At 40.7% G+C, this 8,370-nt stretch overlaps 1 protein-coding gene across 2 annotated transcripts in view; it reads left to right on the top strand.

The window, feature by feature from the left end:
* The first annotated feature begins 5,084 nt into the window (after positions 1-5,084).
* LOC110490529 (ras association domain-containing protein 8) overlaps positions 5,085-8,370 on the top strand; it is a 32,420-nt gene continuing 29,134 nt past the window's right edge. For both annotated transcript variants that reach the window (XR_002468713.2, XM_021563965.2), the window contains exon 1: positions 5,085-5,326. The gene's annotated coding sequence lies outside the window, so the exon portion shown is untranslated. The remainder of the gene's footprint in view (positions 5,327-8,370) is intronic.

Raw genomic sequence — 8,370 nt, 5'->3', positions numbered from 1 at the left:
AACTTCCTGCTAGCACAAAGATGAAATCAACTTCCTGCTAGCACAAAGATGAAATCAACTTCCTGACTGGCTTGATCTTTTACCCAGTCAAGGATGAACTTCTGAATATATACTGTTTTTCTGATACCAGCAATGCCCTTCGTCATTACAGTTCTGTTGGGTTTCTTATTCTCTTGTCTTTGGCCAGGTTTGAGTTTGAAGATGTCTTTGCAGTTGAGTGAAGTGTCTGATGATGTTTTTCTTCTCTATGTATCCTCAATTTGCAGAATCTCATGCTCTTTCTTAACCCCTTCACTCTCTCCCGGTGTGATGTATAGCTCTGTGTAAATGCAGTTGAGGGACATTAAATCCACTGACATGCCTTCAAACACAAATTCAGACTTCTCCTTCAGTTGGGCTTTATGTTGATCTTTAACTCTCTGTATGATGTCTGTAAGGAGGGAGAATACAACACAAGATACAAACTTATCAGAATCGTCCTTTCGTCACCCGTATGGATGAAACAACACAGCCACTATAAGGTACAATGTAGTGCTATGTGGTTTAATGGACTTTATATATCAGTAGTGTCATCCTCTGCAACAAAATCAAAACCATTTAGCCACATTTACTTATACTGTATGTATGGTAGCACCTCCTATCTATCAGTGCTCTCTTTATAATAATGCATGCATATGCAAAATGCAATATAATGCACAATACAATATAAGCTATTAGCGCACCCATGCATAATAATGCCTTATGCATATGCACTTATAATGAAATATGTTATTTGTCTTAGTTTGGTTTGTCTTTATATTTATCTTCGTGTTGCAGTGGTACTGGATGCAGCACAATATGGGTTCTGGGTCTCTATGCACACTGGGGGTAAGTAAAATGGACCAATTCACCCAACTCACTGCATAGAGAGACAAAGAGAGACGGTGAGAGAGCGAGAGACGGTGAGAGAGGGAGAGACGGTGAGAGAGCGAGAGACGGTGAGAGAGCGAGAGACAGAGAGAGAGAGTTAATGTTAAAAGAATCTCCTACAGTGAGTTGTTGATTACTGGAGCAACTATAGTGCTTCCATCCTGAGCAGTGATGGTAGATTGGAGATTGGAGGCTGGTCTGTTTACAGAAAGAAAGAGACAAATGTTGTTCTTATAAAAAAAGGCAGATATGGCTGTGCCTTCTAGGTACCTCCAAATTGTTTTATGTATATAATTTGTTTAGTTTTAGGCTTTCAACAACCCCCCACCCCACCCCCCCACCATAAACACCTCCTGCTAGCTTTTCATTTTAACAAAAATTGTTGAATATGCAGAGAATCACAAAGGCCTTTTACTTAAAGGCGGGTGTCCTCAAAAGCATAACATTGGTAGTGTTGTAGATCATTTTTACATCGTCAACCAAAAGTTCACCACACATCCATCGTTTATGTTGGGTTAGAAAACAATTTTAGGATGATGCAGATGGGACAGTTAATGAGTTTACTGATTAACAGCACATGCCTGACTGTTAAGTGCTCAAAACCTGGGAAAAGTGGATCTGCGGTTCCAATTGGTATGTGCGGCTTTAAACCTGTCCACAATGCCTTGCAGTGTCCCATCTACATTACAATGCAATTTACAAGCGTGAGCAGTGAGCAGTGAGAGATCTGTAATCCTGGCAACAATAACCAACAACTGGCAATAATATAACTTCTTATTCCGATTGCTGCCATCAAAATAAAAGTCCCCAGTGAAATTGCTTAGTAAACGATAGGAAATCCGTGTTTTTAATAAAGGCTCACGTTGATACATACTGTGCACATCCCAAAGGAGTGGGGTATTGTATTGTAACGAACCTAGCCTGCGCCCTGGACTCAAACTCAGGTCCCTCTAGTTCTAAGGGTAGGCTACCAGAGAAGGCTGGTGATGGGAGGACGGCTTATAATAATGAATCTAGTGAACGGACACACAGAACACATAGAAACCAGGTGTTTGATGTGTTTGAGACCATTCCATTTATGCTGTTTTAGCCATTACTATTAGCCGTCCTCCCCGTTTTAAGTGCCGCTAGCCACCACTGTAGGCTACCTACCCTTAGAACTAGACTGGGACCTGAGTTTGAGTCCAGCCCGCAGTTCAATCTCAGTTTAAATGCTACGTTATATTATTAAAATGTAATTTTTATTTTGTTGTATTGCAAAAACATATTGGACTGTACAACAAATTAATTGTGCTTCCATGAAAGTAGGGATTTACCCAGAAACACAATCAATATGTGTTTTCTATTCCGCTGGTGTAGCAGTCAGGCCTCTTTGTCTTCGTCTTGTCGTGTCCCATGTATATATCTTTTTAGAACGTTTTTCTTCGCATATATTATTAACCTCAACTAACCTCAACTTCAACATACTCTCCTGCAACCCGCCTCACCCAATGTGGTATGGATCTGCTATTTTCTTTACTTTAGAACCGGAACCCCCAAAGAAGCTAGCCAGCTAACTAGCCACTAGCTTGTAGTCAGCTAACCACTGCTAGCGGTCATCAGCTGGACTGGACTGCCTCCTGATTATTCTTTAAAAGTGCTTTCCTCACCATCTGAAATAAGCATGCCCCATTCAAAAAATGTAGAACCAGGAAGAGATTTAGCCCTTGGTTCACGCCAGACCTGACTGCCCTTGACCAGCACAAAAACATCCTATGGCGTATTGTATTAGCATCGAATAGGCCCCGCGATATGCAACTTTTCAGGGAAGCTAGGAACCAATATACATACACAGGCAGTTAGGAAAGCGAAGGCTAGCTTTTTCAAACAGAAATTTGCACCCTGTAGCACAAACTCCAGAAAGTTTTGGGACACTGTAAAGTCTATGGAGAATAAGAGCACCACCTCCCAGCTGCCCACTGCACTGTGGCTAGGAAACTGTCACCACCGATAAATCCACGATAAATGAGAATTTCAAGAAGCATTTTTCTATGACTGGCCATGCTTTCCACCTGGCCACCCCTACCCTGGTCAACAGCCCTGCACGCCCCACAGCACCTTGCCCAAGCCTCCCCCATTTCTCCTTCAACAAAATCCAGATAGCTGATGTTCTGAAAGAGCTGCAAAATTTGGACCCCTACAAATCAGCCGGGCTAGACAATCTGGACCCTCTCTTTTTAAAATTATCCGCTGAAATTGTTGCAACCCCTATTACTAGCCTGTTCAACCACTTTTTCGTATCGTCTGAGATCCCCAAAGATTGGAAAGCTGCCGCAGTCATCCCCTTCTTCAAAGGGGGAGACACTCCAGACCCAAACCCGTATAGACCTATATCTATCCTACCCTGCCTTCCTAAGGAGTTCAGAGTGTCAAATCGGAGGGCCTGTTGTCCTGACCTCTGGCAGTCTCTATGGGGGTGCCACGGGGTTCCATTCTCAGGCCGACTAATTTCTTCTTTCTACATCAATGATGTCGCTCTTGCTGCTGGTGATTCACTGATCCACCTCTACGCAGACGACACCATTCGGTATAGTTCTGGCCCTTCTTTGGACACTGTGTTATCTAACCTCCAGACAAGCTTCAATGCCATACAATTCTCTTTCCGTGGCCTCCAACTGCTCTTAATTGCAAGTAAAACTAAACGCATGCTCTTCAACCGATCGCTGTCGCACCCTGACGGTTCGGACTTAGAATATGTGGACAATTACAAATATCTAGGTGTCTGGTTAGACTGTAAACTCTCCTTCCAGACTCACATTAAGCATCTCCAATCCAAAATTAAATCTAGAATCAGCTTCCTATTTCGCAACAAAGCATCCTTCACTCATGCTGCCAAACATACCCTCGTAAAACTGACTATCCTGCCGATCCTTGACTTTGACGATGCCATTGACAAAATAGCCTCCAACACTCTACTCAACAAATTGGATGCAGTCTATCACAATGCCATCCGTTTTGTCACCAAAGCCCCATATACTACCCACCACTGCGACCTGTATGCTCTCGTTGGCTGGCTCTCGCTTCATATTCGTTGCCAAACCCACTGGCTCCAGGTCATCTATAGGGCTTTGCTAGGTAAAGCACCGCCTTATCTCAGCTCATTGGTCACCATAGCAGCACCAGTAGGTATATATCACTGGTCACCCCCAAAGCCAATTCCTACTTTGGCTGCCTTTCCTTCCAGTTCTCTTCTGCTAATGACTGGAACGAATTGCAAAAATCACTGAAGCTGGAGACTCTTACCTCCCTCACTAGCTTTAAGCACCAGCTGTTAGAGCAGCTCACAGATTACTGCACCTGTACATAGCCCAGCTGTAAATAGCCTATCCAACTACCTCATCCCCATACTGTTATTTTTTTTCCTTTTTTTTCTCTCCTTTGCACCCCAATATCTCTATTTGCACATTCATCTTCTGCACATCTATCACTCCAGTGTTTAACTTCTAAATTGTAATTATTTCGCCGCTATGGCCTATTTATTTCCTTACCTCCCTTATCTTACCTCATTTGCAAACACTGTATGTAGACTTTTTCTATTGTGTTATTGACTGTATGTTTGTTCATTCCATGTGTAACTCTGTGTTGTTGTTTGTGTCGCACTGCTTTGCTTTATCTTGGCCAGGTTGCAGTTGTAAATGAGAACTTGTTCTCAACTAATCTACCTGGTTAAATAAAAAATAAAATAAAAGTTCAACATGTGCATAACACATGTTGTAGGCATAATGTGCTTGATTAAAACAAAACAAAACTTACAAACCTCACTTATAGTTGACTAAATATAGCTTAATATTGTATTAGAGTGTTGGGCCAGTAACGAAAGGTTGCTGGATCGAATCCCTGAGCTGAAAATCTGTCGTTCTGCCCCTGAGCAAGGTGGTCGGTCACCCACTGTTCCCAGGGGCCTAAGACGTGGATGTCAATTAATGCAGCCCCACCCACCTCTCTGATTCAGAGGGGTTGGGCTAAATGCAGAAGACACATTTCAGTTGAACAACTGACAAGGTATCCCCCTCTCCCTTTTTATAATGTATTTTTTTTAATTATACGAGGGTCCTTTATTGTGAAGGCTGAAGGAATTTACCCGGAAGGGATACATACTCCGCGGTCCCCTTACAGTTGCCAACATTACACAAAAAGGAGCTGGAATCAGATGTCCTACAACGGATTGCACAGTAAACACGCGTGGATATGCAGAGCGCAAACTTTAATTAGGTAGCCTATTTGCACAATATATAAACCTTTGGATTATGCAATAAAATAAGCTGCCGAGAACAATTATATGTCACCGGATTGAATGTCTGAGGGAATTCAGAGTGGGACCAGAGAAAGAGGGGAGCTTCTCATACACTTTTAGCCGGAGGACTGCGGCTGGAAAGAGGTAAATGGATTTTGCTATAGGCGCAGCCAATGCTTAACACTGTATTGCGAAGACCGCTCCTGATTCCAGCTCCTGCGAAGGCTACTTTGCAGTACAGCGTTAAGAGCAAAAAAAGAGCCCACCATAACTCAAGTATGATGGTGCTTATAGCTGGAAATGTAAAATGACCTGTGGTACAGCCAATGCATTTTCATTCTCACTAAATTAATTAATCTATGTTATTTCTACCAAGAGAAATACACCCAGATACATTTTGTTTGGCCTCAAATATTAAGTTTGGGTTCCAAAAAAAGAGTGATCATATAAAAAAAATACTGCCAGATGGGATTAGGGACATTTCCCCTAATTTAATAGCCTATGGATGTAGGGCCCCCTTGAGTAGGCTATGTGACCTAAACAAATCACTGGACTATCTGGACTGGTTGCAGAGAGAATACCTTGCCACTTTGAATGTCAATAGAATTTGGATTAATAAGAAAAAGTGAGTGTGTGTTGTCACTACTGTAACTCGCTTGTCAACAGGAACTGAAAATGACTACAAATATATAAAAAACATTGGTGAGCAATTTCTTAATAAATGTATCCAACAACTAGAAATATTGTGTAATGCTCCATCCCATGTGAAAGTTGTGTGTGACACAAGGGGCTGGATTCAGTCAAACCTGTCATGTTCATGCAATAGGCTTTTTCAATGACTGTACTGTGCCATAACTGGAAGCATCTGTGTTGAAAATAATCTACAGTGCCTTCAAAGTATTCACACCCCCTTGACTTGTCCACATTTTGTTGTGAGAGCCTGAATTTAAAATTGATTAATTTGAGATTGTGTGTTACTGGCCTATGCGCAATACCCCATAATGTCAGGGGAATTATGTTTTTAGAAATACAAAAATGCAAAGCTGAAATGTCTTGAGTCAGCAGTAAAAATGTGTTGCATGGACTCACTCTGTGTGTGATAATAGTGGTGATCATGATTTTTGAATGATTACCTCACCTCTCTGTACCCCACACATACAATTATCTGTAAGGACCCTCAGTTTGAGCAGTGAATTTCAAACACAGATTCAACCACAAAGAACAGGGAGGTTTTCCCAATGCCTCACAAAGAGCATGTAATGGTAGAGGGGTAATAATAAAAAAGCAAACATTAAATATCCCTTTGATCATGGTGAAGTTTTTATTTAAACTTTTTGGATGGTGTATCAATACACCCAGTCACTACAAAGATGCAGGTGTCCTTCCTAACTCAGCTGCTGGAGAGGAAGGAAACCATGAGGCCTGTGATAGAAAACTGAGGATGGTTCCAACATTACTCCACATTATTAACCTAAATGACAGAGTGGAAAAAAGGAAGCCTCTACAGAATACAAATATTCAAAAACATGCATCCTGTTTGCAATAAAGTACTAAAGTAAAATGGCAAAAAATGTGGAAAATAACTTAACTTTATGTCCTGAATAGAAAGTGTTATGTTTTGGGCAAATCCAACACATCAGGAAGTACCACTCTTCATATTTTCAAGCATGGTGTTGGCTGCATCATGTTATGGGTATGCTTGTCATCGGCAAGGAATAGGGAGTTTTTTAGGATATAAAAATAAATAACGGAATAGAGCTAAGCTCAACCAGGTTTTCCTCTAGGATTTTGCCTAAGTCTGCTTTCCACCAGACACTGTGGGACAAATTCACGTATCAGCAGGACAATAACCTAAAACACAACGCCAAATATACACTGGTTGTTTACTAAGATGACATTGAATGTTCCTGCGTGGCCTAGTTACAGATTTGACATAAATCGTCTTGAAAGTCTATGGGAAGACTTGAAAATTGCTGTCTAGCAATGATCAACAACCAACTTGACAGAACTTGAAGAATATTGTACAATTGAGGTTTGCAAAGCTCTTAGAGAAAGACTAAATTGTAATCGCTGCCAAAAGGTGATTCTACAAAGTATTGACTCTACTGTGAATACTTACATAAATGTTTTATTTCATTTTCAATACATTTGCAAAAATGTCTAAAAACATGTTTTCACTTTGTCATTATGGGGTATTGTGTGTAGATGGGTGAAAAAACAACAATTTAATCAATTCTGAACTCAGTTTGTAACACAACAAAATGTGGAATAAGTCAAGGGGTGTGAATACTTTCTGGAGGCACTGTAGATGCCTTTCTGTCTTTGACCCTTAATATTCTGAACCTATTTTATAGATCTATTGATTCTTTCAATTCTTATTTACCATGACGGCCTACCCCAGATGACGCTGGGCCAATTGACTCAGGGGTGTGAATACTTATGTAAATGAGGTATTCCTGTATTTAATTTTCAATGAATTTGCAAACATAATAGTGTAGAAGAAGGTGAGGGGGAAAAATCTATTTAATCCATTTTGAATTCAGGCTGTATCACATCAAAGTGTGGAATAAGTCAATTGGTATGAATACTTCTGAAGGCACCTATTTTATGTGACAGTGGTGAAAAAACACAAGCATAAGTGCTTGTTTGAATTGAACCTTCCGTCTCATTTCTTTGTTTGATGTGGCAGTTATGTTTTCTGCTGACTGTTTGTCTAACAAGTTGGAGTCTGTCCCTATTGAGCTTCTTGCCAAGGACATTTAGAGTAGCACTTTATTACATGATACATAAGTTACCAGGTATTTACTGAAAAGTTACAGGGTACCATGGTAATCACCCAATGCAATAACCAATTAATTATTTGTTTCTTTGGAATTCATTTGAACAGGTAACACTAGGCACCATTAGATACCATGCCATGTTGTTACCAGTTATTTACCAAAAAGTACACATTGTTACTACATATATACATACCGGTAATTTCCATATTAAAGCAGTGGAAATTGTAGGCCTATCGTAAAATAAAGAGCCACTGAAAATAGAACTACAAGTTGTAAAAGGGACAGCAGAAGTTTCAGAAAAAGCCAACACTCACATCTTTTCAAATTGTTGCTGTTTGCTCTTACGATTTAAAACAGCCCAGAGGGCCTCCTGAGTGGCGCAGTGATCTAAGGCACTGCATCACACTG

This window comes from Oncorhynchus mykiss, chromosome 15 (assembly GCF_013265735.2).
Source record: "Oncorhynchus mykiss isolate Arlee chromosome 15, USDA_OmykA_1.1, whole genome shotgun sequence".
NCBI lineage: Eukaryota > Metazoa > Chordata > Actinopteri > Salmoniformes > Salmonidae > Oncorhynchus > Oncorhynchus mykiss.
This window is presented reverse-complemented; position numbering and strand designations above follow the sequence as displayed.